Source organism: Narcine bancroftii, chromosome 6 (assembly GCF_036971445.1).
Source record: "Narcine bancroftii isolate sNarBan1 chromosome 6, sNarBan1.hap1, whole genome shotgun sequence".
Classification (NCBI taxonomy): domain Eukaryota; kingdom Metazoa; phylum Chordata; class Chondrichthyes; order Torpediniformes; family Narcinidae; genus Narcine; species Narcine bancroftii.
In genome coordinates, this window is record NC_091474.1 from 63,601,143 (window position 1) to 63,617,473 (window position 16,331).

A 16,331-nucleotide genomic window follows, 5' to 3' on the forward strand; every position below is an offset into this window, starting at 1 on the left:
CGTCCCATTTACCTGCCCCTGGCACCCACCCCTGTCACCCACTGTCCTTGGAGGAGATGGTCAGGAGGAGCTCACGGAACAATGTCCGGCCCAAATCTGGGCTGGGACACTTGCGCTCCAGCCCACGTGGGCACAGTAAGATTCCCCGAGTGCTGACAAGATAAACGCAAGCAAAAGCAAAGTATGGCAGATGTTGAAATGTGAGAGAAAAGTGGGTAGGGGAAGGAGAGTGGATGCTGCAAGGCGAGTGGCATCCATGAAGGGAGGAACAGGTAGGGGATATCCCTTGTCTGACCAATCGGACCAATTTAGATGGACAACTAGGTCAGCATGATCAAGGACCTGTCTCCTTCCTCTTCAGTGGTTCTCAACCATTTTCTTTCCACTCACATCCCACCTTAAGCAATCCCTTACTAATCACAGAGCACCAATGGCATAGGGAAGTTTGAGAACCACTGCTTCAGACCCAATTGTTCCTGAAATATTTTGTTTGAGAAAAATTGTCATTGGCCCCTTCCCTTTGAAGTTCTGAAACCGTGCACAGAACGAGTCAATTAGTGATGATTAAAACAATGGTTTTCAACCTTTATCTTTCCACCTACATCCCACCTTAAGCAATCCTTTACTAATCACAGAGCACAAATGGTATAGGGAATGCTTAAAGTGGGTGGAAAGAAAAAGGATTAAAACTATTGATCTTCATCTGACCTGTTAAGTGCATCCACCACTGAAGTAGCCTGTTCCATGTAAGAGGTGACCATTGGTTGGAGCACCAGGAGAAAATTGCCCTCCTTTTCTTCAAATACAACCATGAGCATCCTACTGCAGGCCCTTCAATGTTGTGTAAACCGATACAAACCTACTCCTTCTCTCCGTCACACCCAAAACCCTATTTTTCTTAAATCCATGTGCTTAAGAGACTTTTGAATGCCCCAAACGTACCAGCCTTCACCACCACCCCCGGCAATGCATTCCAGGTACCCAATGCTCTCTGTGTAAAAACCTTACTGCTAACATCTCCCTTAAACTTCCTGCCACTCAATTTAAACGTCTTCTGTTATTAGCTATTGTTGACCATGGGACATGGTGCTGGCTGTCCACCCTATATCAGCCCCTCACAATTTTAAACACAAAACATTGGAGGGATGGCTTGATCAGAAAGGTTGCAGAGGGCCTGTCGCTCAGCGTCACCAGGGAGAGTTAAATGTTGCCTGCGCGGTGAGACTCCAGTGCCAAGAAACAACTGTCCAAACCCTCCACCCAACTCCCCCGCTGTTTGCAGATGCACCAAGACCAAAATTTCTGTGAAAGGGGAATGTCGCCTACTCCCGCGTCTTCTCCACACTTTGCCCTGACTTGGAAGTACCTCGCTGCTCCATCCTCACCGTTAGCGGAGTAGTCAGCACCCGCAATGTGAGATCGAATCTGTCACTGTCTGTAAGGAGTTTGTACGTTCTTCCCCGTGTCCTGCGTGGGTGTCCTCCCACCTACCAAAGCGTACGGGATTAGCAGATTAATTGGCATATTTGGCGGCAGGGGCTCATGGCCCGGAAGGCCCTGTTACCATGCTAGATTTTGAATGAGAAGCTATCTCCCCAGCACATAGGCAATTCAGATTTCAGACTTCTGTTCAGAGTACATACATGGCATCACATGCAACCCTGAGATTCTTTTTCCTGTGGGCATGGCAGGATCGCCACTAATTAGAGATGGACAACAAATGCTGGTCTTCCAAGCAGCGTAACAGCCTTGCTATTTTCTGCATTTCTTTTTGTTGATGCTCTCTGATGATGCTCTAGGAAAATCAGCGAGGGTCGGTGACATTAGCCGAGAGTTAGTCGCAGGAGAAAGGGAGATTAATCCGCATGCCACTGGTTTACTCCAGTCCCACTACGTCACTTCTTCAAACTTGCCATGGACATGACCCTAATTTAGGCCCAAGATCCACCTTGTCAGGAGAACATTTCTACACACAAAGAGCAAAGCAATTCTGGAGCCTCCGTCTCCGCCGAGCAGCTGTCGAGGCTGGAGTCTAGTGGGAAAATCTCAAAGCTGTGCTTGACAAGTTTTCATCAGGGGGAGCGAGCAGAGGTTGAAGAGCCAGGGTGGTCTCAGGTATAGGTATGCCCTTGATCTCATCTCGCTGAACAAGCCTGGCAAAAGGAGAGGTCTCCTCTTCATCTCACACTCTGATTAGTTTGGCTGCGTTGGAAATACAGTAACAACTCCAGCTCTGTGTTTTATTTTAATTCCAGCACAAGTTTCCTCGCTGAACGTTGTGACAGAATTCATGAAGTCATCGAGGTGGAATGTACAGAAGCAGGCCCTTCGGCCCAATTCACCTGTGCCAGCCCAGACGCCCATTGGATCTTTTTTTAAAATATTTAGCCGTACCATACAATAACAGGCCTTTCTGGCCCACGAGCCCATGCCTCCTCAAACACTCCAATTAACCTACAAACCCTGTACGCTTTTGAAGGGTGGAAGGAAACCGGAGCGCATGGAGCAGGGAGAACGTACAAACTCCATAAGGACAGCGTCAGATTCAAATCCCAGTTGTTGGCGCTCTGATAGCCTTGGGTTAACTGTGCTGCCCAAATCTAATGCCATCCACCTGTGCTAGTCCTTTATCCCTCTGATCCTTTTAACATCAGCAGCTTGCCCACGGTACTTGGGGAAGAAGGAGGACTAGGAAGGACTCTAGGCCAAGAAACGGTTTTGCCTCTGCTCTTGACGTGCAGTGTGATCTCAGCTAAATGAGGACATGTTCTAAATGCGGGTGTAGGGATGAGGGGCTTCTGTAGCAGCAGTGCTGCCAAGCGTTGGGTACCCACAGAGAGCAGGGAGCAAAGCCTCAATGCTCCCCATGAGGTCCAACTGCCCAGTTTGTCTGCTGTCGGCTCTGTACAGGCTTTAAACGCCCTGTTAAAGGAGCCAACAGTAGTTTATTTTAAAATCTTGCAACCACGACCTATGATGGGCAGTGGCCATGAGGGGTTGCAGACTCTGGGAAAATGGAGGACAGGCGCAGGGCACCGGAAAACTGGGAGACCACACCCCTCCCACCCGTCTGAGAAGGAGAAGCAGAGGAGATGACCCACGGGATGTTGACCATGGCGGCGGACCAGCAAGTGGCTCTGAGGCTGAAGAGCACACAGGTGGTGGGCTGTTGGTGACTCAAGGTGAGGTACCCATGCAGGCTGTGGGTGACTGTGGTCACACCGGGCTGCGGGCTGCTGGGGACTGGCTGAAGGAGGCAAGAGGGTGCTGGACTCTTTCTGATGGTTTCAGAGATGTGCTCCTGGAGCTTGGTTGCTGATGGTTTGGATTGGAGTCGGTGCGAGGCTTCAGGAGCGCTGGAGGGACTTCCTCTTGCTTCTCTTCTGGCTGTAATGGGTGCTGGGCAATTTCTGCTGATAGCCATTCTTTGCTTTACAATAAACTCATGGAAATTTTGCATAATACCACGTTTTCTGTTTTATGCCAATAAAATAATTTTGAATCTTGAATATAAAGCTAGAATGTTTGTTATATTAGGTGGGATTAGAGGAGATCACTTAGATCGGTATGGACGAAAGAGGCCAAGATGGGCTGTTTCCATACTGTAATTGTTATAAACGGTAATAAGTTTAGAGGGGATTTAAGGAAGTTTTTTTCACCCAGAGAGTGGTTAGAACCCGAGTTGGTGGTGGAGGCAGGTTCTTTCACAAACTCTAAGAAGTACCTGGACCAGTCCTTCGATTGCCGAGGGGAGTTATGAACCAAATGCAGGCAAATGTGTGCTGGATGGTTAGCATGGAAAAGATGGGCCAATGAGCATGACTCGATGAGTGTTAGAGAACGGCAAGGATGAGTGGGAATGGTCTCCATGGGCAGAGCAGAAGCATATCCATGGAAAGCAGACCCTGGAATTGGGATATCATTCCCAAAGGAATGGATGCCATTTGGATTCACCACCCACTGCACACATTCACACTGGAGCTCCTGGCACTGAAGAAGAGGAGGTGAGGAGAGCGAAGACCCAATGTTTGGTTTCACTGACCAGGGACCGAGATCTAAATGCGTACCAATTAACAAAGAAGTAGCACCAGCCAAAACCAAGAATACTTTAAGTTATGAGTCGAACATAATGTTCAAGGGGATGGATGAAATGGTAAATTTGTGCAGAACATTGAGCGATGCCAAGTCTGGGTCTTGTGTTCTGGTTTGGACTGTCATCACAGGAAGCCAATTGTTGATTCACCAGGCAATAGGAATGCACCCAAAATATCAAGTGGAGGAATGAGCCTTCTGTAAATGAAAGGATGGCCAGTGTGCGTGGAACCAGCTGGTGGCAAAGTCAGTGAAATCAAAGACCTCAGTGGGTTGGAGGGGGACCAGAGAGGTTCTTGTCAATGGATGTGAATGAGGAATGGGGGTGCGAAGGGAGAAATGCAACCCGACCTCACCACCGGCACGTGGCTTGGTGGGGCCATGTTTCCCAGCTGGGTGAAGGCCAGAGTCTGTCTTCTCCCCTAACCTGGACAAGGGATGCGATGGCGAGTGGGAAAACCAACCTTGATACTAACTCTGAAGATCGATGCACTCCTTGTGCCAGCGTGAGTGGGTTTTACATCAATCACAGAGCTGGACCACTCCATAACAGCCCATTAGGCCCTCTGAATCCATGGCAACCTCTTTGCCCATCCACATTTCCCCATGCATTAGGATTGCACCCTTCTATTATTGTGTTCAGTTCTAATATCCTTCAGAACTATGTCGATGTTTTGGAGAGGGTGTGAGGAGATTTACCAGGAAGTTGTCTGGATTGGAGGACATGTCATGAAGCAAGGTTGATAGAGCTGGGGCTTTTCTCTTTGAAACAATGAAGGATGAGGGGTGACTTAATCATTCAGAGTTTTCACTACAGAAGGAGCAGGTATGAACTATGAAAAGCCATCTCCCTGGGAAAGGGGGCTTTCCAGACAAAAATGGACACAACGAAGGGAACCCAACAGCTGGGGCAGGGTCTAAATGACATAACCTGCTCCAAAACCAAATCTGGTGCAGAAGCAGATGGTAAAGCTGAACTCAATGCCTTCTACATCAGAACCACCACTCCACACCCTCAAGTACCCTGATGATCGTCTCCTGTCCGTATCCAAGGATGATGTACGGGCTACCTTCAGGGGAGTGAATCTGAAGAAAACCTGGTCCGGACTCTGTACCTGGCAGAGTATTAAAGATCTGTGCTGACCAATTTACCAACGCATTCAGATATCTTCAACATATCTCACACCAGCAGGGCATAGTACCTACCTGTTTCAAACAGGTGTCAATTATATTGGTGCCCAAGAAGATTGTGGTAACTATCGACCAGTGGCACTCACATCAACAGTGAGGAAATGTTTTGAAAGGCTGATGTTAAAGCATATCAGCTACTCTCTGATATGCCACATGGAGCTTTTCCAATTTGCATATTGTAACACAGATGCCATCTCACTGGCTCTGCTCAAAGCCCTGGAACACCTGGACAGCAATGATGCATTCATCAACTACATTTCAGCATTTAACACCATCATCCCCTCAAAACTGATCAGCAAATTCCAAAGCCTGGGAGTTAACACCCTATTATGTAATTGGATCCTGGATTTCCCCACCTCCAGACCATAATCAGTGAAAATTGGTAAGAACTTCTCCTCCACAATCTCCATCTGTACTGGAGCACCACAGGGCTGCATTCTTAGCCCCCTGCTCTACTCACTTTACACCTACGACTGTGTGGCTCAGTACGACAGTAACACCATCTACAAATTTGAGGACGATACCATGGTAGTGGGTTGTATAAAGTAAGGGGTTGAGTCAGTATACAGGATGGAGATTGAAAACTTGGCTGAATGGTGCCCTAACAATAACCTTGCACTCAATGTCACCAACCAAGGAGCTGATTGTTTACTTCAGGAAGGGAAAGCCAGAGGAATACAATCCAGTGATCAATGGGGGAATCAGAGGTGGAGAGGGTGGGCAAATAAGTTCTTGGGAGTTACTATCTTGGAGGATCTTTCCTGGACTCAACAGACTAATGGTATCATGAAGAAAGCATGTCAGCACTTCTACTTCCTCAGGAGTTTGTGGAGGTTTGGTATGACACCAGAAACCCTGGCAAATTTCTACAGATGTGTGGTAGAAAGTGTGCTGACTGGCTGCATCATGTTCTGGTATAGGAACAACAATACCCCGAGTGTAAAGCCCTCCAAAAGATAGCGGACACAGCCCAGGACACGCTCCCCACCCCTGCCGTCGGAAAGCAGTAGCAGTCATCAAAGGGCCTCATCACCCAGCACACGCTCTGTTCCCGCTGCTGCCATCAGGAATGAGGTATCAGTGCCACAAGACTCACACCCCCAGGTTCAGGAACAGCTGCTACCCCTCCACCATCAGACTCCTCGTCAACAAACCCAATCAGGGACTCATTTAAGGGCTCTTCTACGCTTTATTGATTCTTTTTCCTCTCTATATTGCCTAGTTTGTTTAAATTTTATTTATTTGTGTACATGTATACACTGTATACAGGTTTTTCTTTGCACTACCAATTAGTGGTAATTCTGCCTCGCTCACAGGAGAAAGAATCTCAGGGTTGTATATGATTTCATATATGTACTCTGGCAATAAATCTGAAACCTGAATAAAATGATGAAGGACCTAGATTCAGCCAGCATTTTTTTTCCCCAAGTTGACAATAACAAATACCAGAGGGCATCTGTTTCAGGTGAGTTGTAGAATGTTTAGGGGAAATGTCAGAGGTAATTCATTTACACAGACAGTGATGGGTGCCTGGAGTGCTTTGCCGGAGGTGGAAGTGGAGGCTAGAATAATAGGGAAATTTAAATGACTCAAACAGGCACATGGCTGGAAGAAAAATAGAGGGTTAAGGCTGTGAGGTAGGGAAGGATGAGATTGCTATGGAGTCGTTTTACATAGGTTAGCACAACATTGTGGGCTGAAGGGCCTGTTCTGTGCTGCAATGTTCTCTGTCCTCTGTCATTTCTATCCACGTGCCTGTAAATGGTCTTTTATATATAACGACTGGCAACGAGTTCCAGGCAGCAAGCACTCAGTATTTTTTTTAAAACTTCCCACTCAGGTCCCCTTTACAGCACCTTCCTCCCACTTCAACCGATGCCCTTTTCTTTTTGATGCCACGTTGTCAGAAAAATCTCCCCAATCTCTGCCTCTTTTTTTTCATGAACCTCTCAGTTAGTTCAGGGAATACAAGGCCAGCCTATCCCATCTCTCCCCATAACTGCCAATCTAGGCCACGTGCTGGTGAATCTCTCAGTAGTACAGTCACGCAGTGAGCTGAGCACAGCTGCACATAGTACTCCAAATGTGATTTAACTCGGTGCTTTGGAAAGATGCAACTTTATTCTATATTCTGTGCCCCATCCTCTGAAGGCAAGCAATCCGTGTACCTTCTTTACCGGCCCGTGTTCCCGAGATCAGGTAAGTATGGACAGAGTTTCCTCTGTTCATCAACATCTACTGTATAGGTCTCACCCCTCCACCCCCACCCCCCCCAACTTCCGTAAATGCATCTCCTTGCACCTGTTGAAATTAAATTCCATCCGCCAGCCCTCAGCCCAACATCGCATCAGATCAATATCCCGCTGATTCATTTCACTCTCCCTGCGCTGGCTTATCAGCACAGGCTACTCATTAGCTCAAGTTCTCAAACTACTGTGGTGAGCTCACATTCCCATACCATGATGTCTACCCACAGTCTCATGCATTGCGGCATGGTTGGCACGGCTGTGAGCGCAACTTCTTTGCCGCAGCAGCGGTTGAGAACCGGGCCTGGGTTTGAATGTCGTGCAGTCCGTAAGGAGTTTGTGCGTTCTCTCTGTGTCTGCGTGGGTTTTCTCTGGGGAATCCAGTTTCCTCCCACCGGTGTTGTAGGTTAATGGGGTGCACATTGGGTGGCACGGACTCGTGGGCTGAAATAGCCTGTTACCATGCTGTATGTCTAAGTTTAAATTTAAAATTTACCCGCATATTGGAGGAACAACACTTAATAGTCCATCTGCGCACTCTCCAACCAGATGGCATTAACATCAACCCCCAGTTTCCGTTAAACCCCTCTCCATATCTCCCTAGCCCTCTGTCTCCTTTCCTACAGCTCCCCTCCCCTTCCCATCCCTCTCCATTCAGTGAGCTACCCCCAATATCACCTCAGATTTTTTTCTCTTCTAACCTCCCACCCATATCCATCTATTAAATGTTCGCCTGCACCCCTCCCACTGCCCTTTCTCCCTCCTCTTCTTCCGTCATCTTTTTATTCAGGTGTCTGCCTGCTATCAGAATCAGAATTTATTGCCAGGATCAAGAGACAAAATTCATGGTTTTCTAACAGTGCAAACATTCATATAAGCCACATCACAAAATAAATTTAAAAATAGTGCAAGAAGATTTCAATGTCAGTCAATGTCTGTAGTTCATTGATTATTCAGGAATCTGATGGCAGCGGGGAAGCAGCCGTCCTTGTGCTGCTGAGTGCCTGTCTTTAGGCTCCTGTACCTTTTCCCCGATGGTAGCAGAGTGAAGAGGGAATGGCCTGGGTGGTGGGGGTCTTTGAGGATAGTGGGGTGAAGTCTGGAGCCTGTGATGTCACAGGCCAAGTTAACAACCCTCTGGAGTTTATTCTTGTCCTGAGAGTTGATGCCTCCATACCAGGTAGTGATACAACCAGCCAGGAATCTCTCCACGGTACATCTGTAGAGGTTTATGAGAGTTTTTGGTGACATACCGAATCTCCTCAGACACCTCACAAAATATAGCCGCTGGTAAGCCTTCTTAGTGATTGTATCAATGTGGAGGCTCCAGGCAGATTCTCAGAGATGTTGAGACCCAGGAATTTGAAGTTCCTGATCCTCTCCCCTACTGAGCCCTCGATGAGGACTGATTCATGTTCTGATTTCCTCCTAAAGTCCACAATCATCTCCTTGTTTTACTAACATTGAGCGCAAAGTTGTTGTTATTACACCATTCAACGAGCTGATCGATCTCCCTCCTATACATTTCCTCATTGGCGTTTGTGATTCTGCCAACAATTGTGGTGTCATTGGCAAACTTGTAGACGGCATTGGAATTGTGCCTGGCCGCAGAGTCGTGTGTGTATAATGAGTAGAGCAGTGGGATAAACACACATCCTTGGGGTCTGCCCGTGTTGATTGTCATTGAGGAGGAGACATTGTTTCCAATTTGTACTAAATGTGGTCTTCAAATGAGGAAGTCAAGGATCCAGTATAGGAGGTTGGGGGCGAGGAGGGGGTGGTGCAGAGGCCCAGGGTTTGGAACTTCTTGACCAGCACTGAGGGACTGATGGTGTTGAAGGCTAAGCTATAGTCTATGAAGAGCAGCCGTATGTATGAGTCGCAGTTGTCTGGGTGATCCAGAGCTGAGTGGAGAGCCAGTGATATTGCATCTGCTGTGGAGCGACTGTGCTGGTAGGCAAATTGCTCATTCCTTGACGAAGCGCCCAGACCTGAAACATTTGGGTTAGATCACTCTGGTTTGTATATGCACTGTATGACCTGCTGAGATTCTCCAGCACTGATGTGTATTGCAGAGGAAGAGAGAGGCAGGAGGAAACCATTTTGTCCCTCAAGACTGTCTGGTCATTCGATGTGATTGTGGCTGATCTATCCCAGGCTTCAATTCCTCTTCTTTTAGATCCTCAGAAGCCTCATTAACCCAACCTTTCCAAAATGATTCTACCTCCTTGGATACCTCTGTCCTCTGGGAGAGTATTCCAGACTTTCACTGCCCTTGGCAAGAAAGTTTTTCTACATAGTGCGGTTTGAAATGATCCATACCTTATCTTGACATGATGTCTGCTTGATAGAGCCTCCATGGTGAGCATTTAATCTCTGATGGTGGCAGCGGGGAGGCTTTGCCTTCTCTCCAGGATGGTCCTGTAGGTTCCAGAGAGCAGCATGGCCTAGATATAACATCCTCTCCGGTGTAGGGGAGTGCATGGTGAAGGTGTTCTGCAGTGGTAAGCTAGGTCTGGGCAGAAACTCTCCACTGTCACCCTGACACTTGCTGGGTGTGCCCTGGTACTGAGGTTGGAAAAGTTAGAGGACCTTCCCAGTGATCACTTTATCAAAGTCCAACTGGTTGGGCTTACAAGACAGGCAATGAACACTGGAAACCATAGAGTTAATATCCCCCAGGATCTGAAAAGATCAGAAACTTTACTGGAAAGATTATCATTTATTTTTTTTATTATCATTTTTATTCTCCCATTGGGGAAAGAAAACTAGAAGGAAAGGTTGTTATATAAATGGTGGAAGACCTGCCACATGCTGTTGTGCATGAATTGCAAACGCCTGTCTTGCAGTACAACAGGTAACGAAGAAGGCAAATTAGATGTTAATCTTCATTGATCACACAAGGTCACAAGACATAGGAGCAGAACTAAGCCCATCGAGCCCACTCTGCCATTCGAACGGTGGCTGTCTTTTCGTCTCAACCCCATTCTCCTTCCTTCTCCCCATATTGAGCAGTCTTATTGGTATTGCAGGCATGTATGTAGTATGTAGTTGCTCTCTGCTGGCTGGTATGGAGGACCGGCACTATAGGCCGACTAAAGGGGAAGTAGCCCTTTTGTTTGCACATAAGTATTCCTGTCCACTGCTCTCAGCTCAGATTGGGACTAGCCTCGTAGATGGCTGGCACTGCCATGCTCTTGCTAACGAAAGCCTACGTTGTTCACGTAACTCCTGCCTCATGAGTTATTGACTGCGGTTCAACTAATCACGCAATTCAGGATGAACTAGCAGAGGCAATACAAAGGCATTTAATAATTTATTTGAAAAAGGATATAGTATATAGTGGATATAAAAAGTTCAGAGAATTACCTGGTAATGACCAGTTAAGTTAATAGTGTGAAAAAGAGCAGAATTCCTGAAGATTTAGAATATCAAGAAAACAATGAACAGTAAGCAGGATCTTGTGGAAGAAAATCTTGTTGACTTGCTGCTAGAGGGATTGAATTTAAAGGCAGGGAGGTTCTGCTACCTCTGTACAAGGTACTGGTGAGGGCGAACCTGGAGTACTGCGTGCAGTTTTGGTCTCCTTACTTGAGAGACATGCTAGCTTAGCAGGCAGTGTAGAGAAGGCTCACTAGGCTGGTTCAGGAGATGACTGGTTAGACTCTGAGGAGAGGTTGAGTCGTCCTCACTGGAATTCAGAAGAATGAGAGGGGATCTTATCGTAACGTAGAGAATGCTGAAAGGGACAGGTAAGACAGAGGCAGGAAAGTAGTATCCACTGGTGGAAGAGACTAGACTAGAGATATAGCCTCATGATTGGGCAGCATGATTGGCGTAGTGGTTAGTGCAACACCTTTACAGCGCCAGCGACTGTGGTTCGAATCCCGTGCTCTCTGTAAGACATTTACACGTTCTCCCCGTGTCTGCATGGGTTTTCCCCAGGGGATCCAGTTACCTCCCCCCATTTGAAGCGTACCAGGACTACAAGTTAATTGGGTGTAATTGGGCAGTGCAGATTCGTGGGCCGAAATGGTCTGCTACCATAACTGTATGTCTACATTAAAATTTAAGATTCAGACTAATATGAGGATGAACTGTTTATCCCAGAGAGGAGTGAAGCTGTGGAATTCTCTGCCCGAGGAAGCAGTAGAGGCTGCCTCATTAAAGTTTTTTAAGACCGTTAGATGTTTGTATGGGAGGGGAAGTAAGGATTATGGGGAGCTGCGTCCAAGGCCAGATCAGCCATGGTCTCATTGACAGGCTCAACGGGCCAGATGGCCAACTGCTGCTCTTATTTCTGATGTTCTTCTTAGGAGTCCCGACGGAAAGGCAATATTTTATTGATTTTGAAAGATCTTATACAAACAAAAAAGGTACAATTCAATAAGACGAGATGAATAGTTACATAAACTAAGATATTCCACATATCACTAACATACAGAAATTGTAAATCTATCTATAATTCATATTCTAAATCCTTTTTTTGGGGAAAAAACTCTAATAACACAAAAAAAGAGGAAAGAAGGAAACAGTACAGGATAAAAAAAAACTCAAAACCCTTACCTAACTGCGTTGCCAGATGCTATATGTGACTAGTATTAAAAGAAAATTGATAGAAAAAAATTAATATAAGAAACATGTAAAAGACACAAGTCAGACAATTTAGTTACATTAGAATAAAATTATAAGTAAGATAGTGAGTCATGAATGACCCCCATAACTTCTGGAATCTTATATCTGAATTATTACCTGAATAACAAATCTTCCACCACTGATCATGGGTAGATGGGGCAGCATCCTTCCATTTAAGTAAAATCACTCGCCTCGTCAAAAGAGAGTCAAAGGAAATGGCACGACTCTGAACCAAAGATAAAGAAGAGTCATTCCCTCCCGTTGTAGCGAAGAGGGCCACCAAAGGGTTTGGTGTTAAATCTATATTGAAAATTTTTGATAAAGTATAGAAAACCTCTCTCCAGTATTTTTCTAGACTAGGACAAATCCAGAACATATTAATGACACTTTTACACATGAGAGGGGTCATATTAGAATAAAAGCGAGACCATCCAGCCAAAGATAAATGTGCTCTATGTAGCACTGTGAATTGCAATAGACAATGATGGAAAGGTGGGAAACTCAAGTGGACATGAGCTACGGCTGGAAGTTCAGCAGCTCTTTTCCAAAGGCCAGGCACACGAGTGGACAGGTGGCAAATCGCGTAAGAAAGACAAGAATTGCAGATGCTGGAATCTTGAGTGAACAAAAAGAGGCGGGTCAGGCAGCATCCGTGGAGAGAAATTCTCAGTCAACATGTTGGGTTTGGACGACTTACTGCGGCTAAAATGGGAAGGGGAGACAGCAAGTTTAAAAAGGAGAGGGTGAGAGGAGAGGAATTCATTGAATAGAAGGAGGTGGAAAGACAGGTCAAGGAGAAAAGCATGGGGGGGGATAGGGAAGGTTAGAAAAAGAGTAGGGAAAGAAGAGATGAAACCAGGAGAATCAGATAGGTGAGGGTTCCCTAAAACTTTAAAATTCAACCGCAGGGATTAAGGCCATCCAGGAGGAATATTGTTCCTCAGGTTTATGTTTGGATGAGGCCAAGGACAGATGTATCTGTGTGGGAATGGTGAGGGGCATTGAACATGAACGCCGGTAACCAGAGCCTGCTGGGAACTCTGGCAGGAACGCTGGTGTAGGGGCAGCTCAGAACTCTGGGGGACAGGTCAAGAGCACTGGTTGAAAGGTCAAGGCTCAGAAGGGACAGGTCAGGAATGCTGGTGTAAAGGTCAGACATGCTGGTTCAAAGGTCAGGAGCACTGGTTGAAAGGTCAAGGCTCAGAGTGGACAGGTCAGGAGCATTGGCAGAAAGCAAGTTAACAAGTCAAAAGTACAGATGAAAAGGTCACAGGAGTCTCATCTGCAACACTGGGAGAGGGGATACGGTGTGAATAACAAACTGTTGTCAGCACATTCCTCTGGTTAAAAAAAAGCCTCTTCTGTAACAGTGAAAGATGTGAAGCTCTTGTCAACACACTGAAATATATAATTGGTCACGTCTCTGCTGTCATGGTTACGAGCTCAGGGATGGTGTTAATGACGAGCTGGTGTGCTTCGATGGAAATGCAGTTGACGGGGGAATGTTTACGCACACCATTTGATTGATCGGCAGACAGCTGGTGACAGGCAAGTAGGGAACATGTGCCCACATGCAGATCAAAGTCATGCTCACAACCCCAGCTATTTGCCTGACATGATATAGGTGTCATGTCACCCATAGTCAGAACCTAATTGCAGCCTCCTAATATTCCATTTGGGAGAATCATGGGGACATCGTCCCACATTCCCGCAATGGGATAACAAAGTCCCCTCCGGCACCTGCAAACCATTGAAGCTTCAAATCCTCCACTGAGGAACCAGCCTCGGTCTAGAGTGGAGGATGTGCTTTTGTAATGAAGCTGGCAGATTTGTTAGCCCAGTCAAAAGAGTTTTGATAGAATACACCAAGAGCAAATATTGTCCATTGCCAGGTGGTTGGTGGCAAGAGGACACAGATGTGAATTATTTGACTACTAAGAGGAGAGATTTTTGAGGATTATTGAAGAGGATTATTCTTCTGCACTGTGGCGATGTGGAAGGGTTTTTTTGAGAACGTTTGGGCAAACCAATTTAATGGTAACACTTTCTTGATAAGTGAGGGCATCAACTGAGGTGAGAAGGCCAGAAAATGGGTTTGAGAGGAAGAAGACATTAGCCTGGGTTTGCATGGCGGGGCAGGTTCGATGGACCAAATGGTCTGATTCTGCTCCGCTCTCTCATGGAAAAGGAAGTCAAAACGTGGAATGAAAATGCTGCAACTCTGAAGCAAAAGCAGTAAACTTCGGAAACCCTCAGCAGGCCAGGCAGCATCTGTGGAGAGATTTGGGGTGGAAGTTCTTCATCCAAGCTGTGAAAGAGAGAGGCAGAGAAGTTGAGTGGAGGGAATCTCAGAGAGAGGGAAAGACCAAGTGGCTTAACGGTGCTGCTGTCCAGATCCTCCCTGGGATACGGGTGTCTGATTTATGAACATCCTGTACATACGAACAGGCCACAATGATTGTGGGGCTGGGGTGGAGGGAAGGCAGACCTGGGAGCAGTGAGCAGGCTTACCCCTCACTCCCAGAGCCAGAGAGGAGGGAAGGGGCTGACTCTCCTTCTCACACACATGCTGTTTCCGTTCACTTCTGACTTTGGGAAAATTCAGGGACGGTACCCCATCGGAACCCAGTAATATCCCACAGACATCAGGATGCTTCTACTGTCAGGGTTGTGGGCTCAGCAAGGTTACTCCCACAGGGTGCCATCAGTGAGGTATCAGGGTGCTGAAAGTTGACCCTCCCGGCAGATGGAGCAAGACTGAGAATTGAAAAGAGAAACTAAATTGAGGGCATTAAGGGGAAAAAAGTGGGGAAAAGTCAAGTTTATTGTCATCTGATTTTACAAGTACAACCTGACGAAACAGCGTTCTCCACTCCTCGGTGCAAATCACGCAGACACACAACCAGACATCAGACAAACAATACATAAGCTGGACAAGTATTTTATCTATACAAATAAATAAATCAATATTGTTTTGTACAAATGAGAGTCTCAGATGGTTAGTGTGAGCAGTCGCTCAACATTCTCACTGCCCGTGGGAAGAAGCTGTTCCGCAGCCTGGTGGTGCTGGCTCTGATCCTCCTGTATCACTTCCCCTTCGGGAGCAACTGAAAGATGCTGTGCGCAGGGTGGAAGGGGTCCTCGATTATTTTGCATGCCCTCTTCAGACAACGATCCCAAAAGAAAGAAAAGGAAATTGCAATGAAGATCGACCAAGGGAGAAATGAAGAGTGGGATGAGCTCAAGGGTCTGAAAAGCCAGCCCAGTTCCATCGTATTTAATTTAACAGGCCCTTCCAGCCCAAGAGAATGCGCCAACCAAATGCACCAATTAAGCCACAAACTCCGTAGGCTTTTGGAGGAAGAAACTGAAGCATCCGGAGGAATCCAATGCAGGTCATGGGGAGAGCATTTAAATCCCTTATAGACAGTGGCGGATTTGATCCCAGGTCGCTGGCACTGTATGGTGTTGCACTAATTGCCCCACCAAGCATGCAGCCCTATCTTCCACTGTAAACTTGGCCATAGAGCGAGCCGCCTTAATGATTGACTTCGCTGTGTGGTGAGAGTGGAATGGCTCCTCCAGCTAACTGCTGTTTGGCTCGTGTTTCGAAGGAAAGAGCTCGGGGTAAAACACTGGATCGATGACACGGGGCGGGGGGAGGGGGTGACGGGACTGAGAGAGTCTTTGCAGTAAGTCAGTGGCTACATTCTCACATCTCGCTCCAACACTAATTGTAAACAGGGCCTTTGCCAGTGTGTTGTCTGCGTGAACTGTCAACACGGCAAGCGTATGGGCTGTGTTTGCTGGTTCAAGCATTTGGCTTGGTGTTACATACCATGAGTCACATCCCACAAAGTTCCAGCACCACAGCAGTCCCAATAGCAAGCAGAGAGGAGGATTATTCAGTTGAGGTTCCCATGGCAACAGGTCTCTCCCTGGATGGTTTAGAACCATCAAACAAGTGCCGCAGCCAACTTATGCTCCTCGCTCCATGTTTCTCCCTTTTTCACTGTAACATTATTCCCCCTGTGAGCAGGGATACTGGGTTACGCTGGGAAAGGGAGTGTTTCGGGGAGATGTGTGTGTGGTGAAGATGACTGGAAGAGTGAACATGGGCGGGGGGGGGGGGGTTGGCACTTACAAGATGGGTCAGGCAGCATCCGG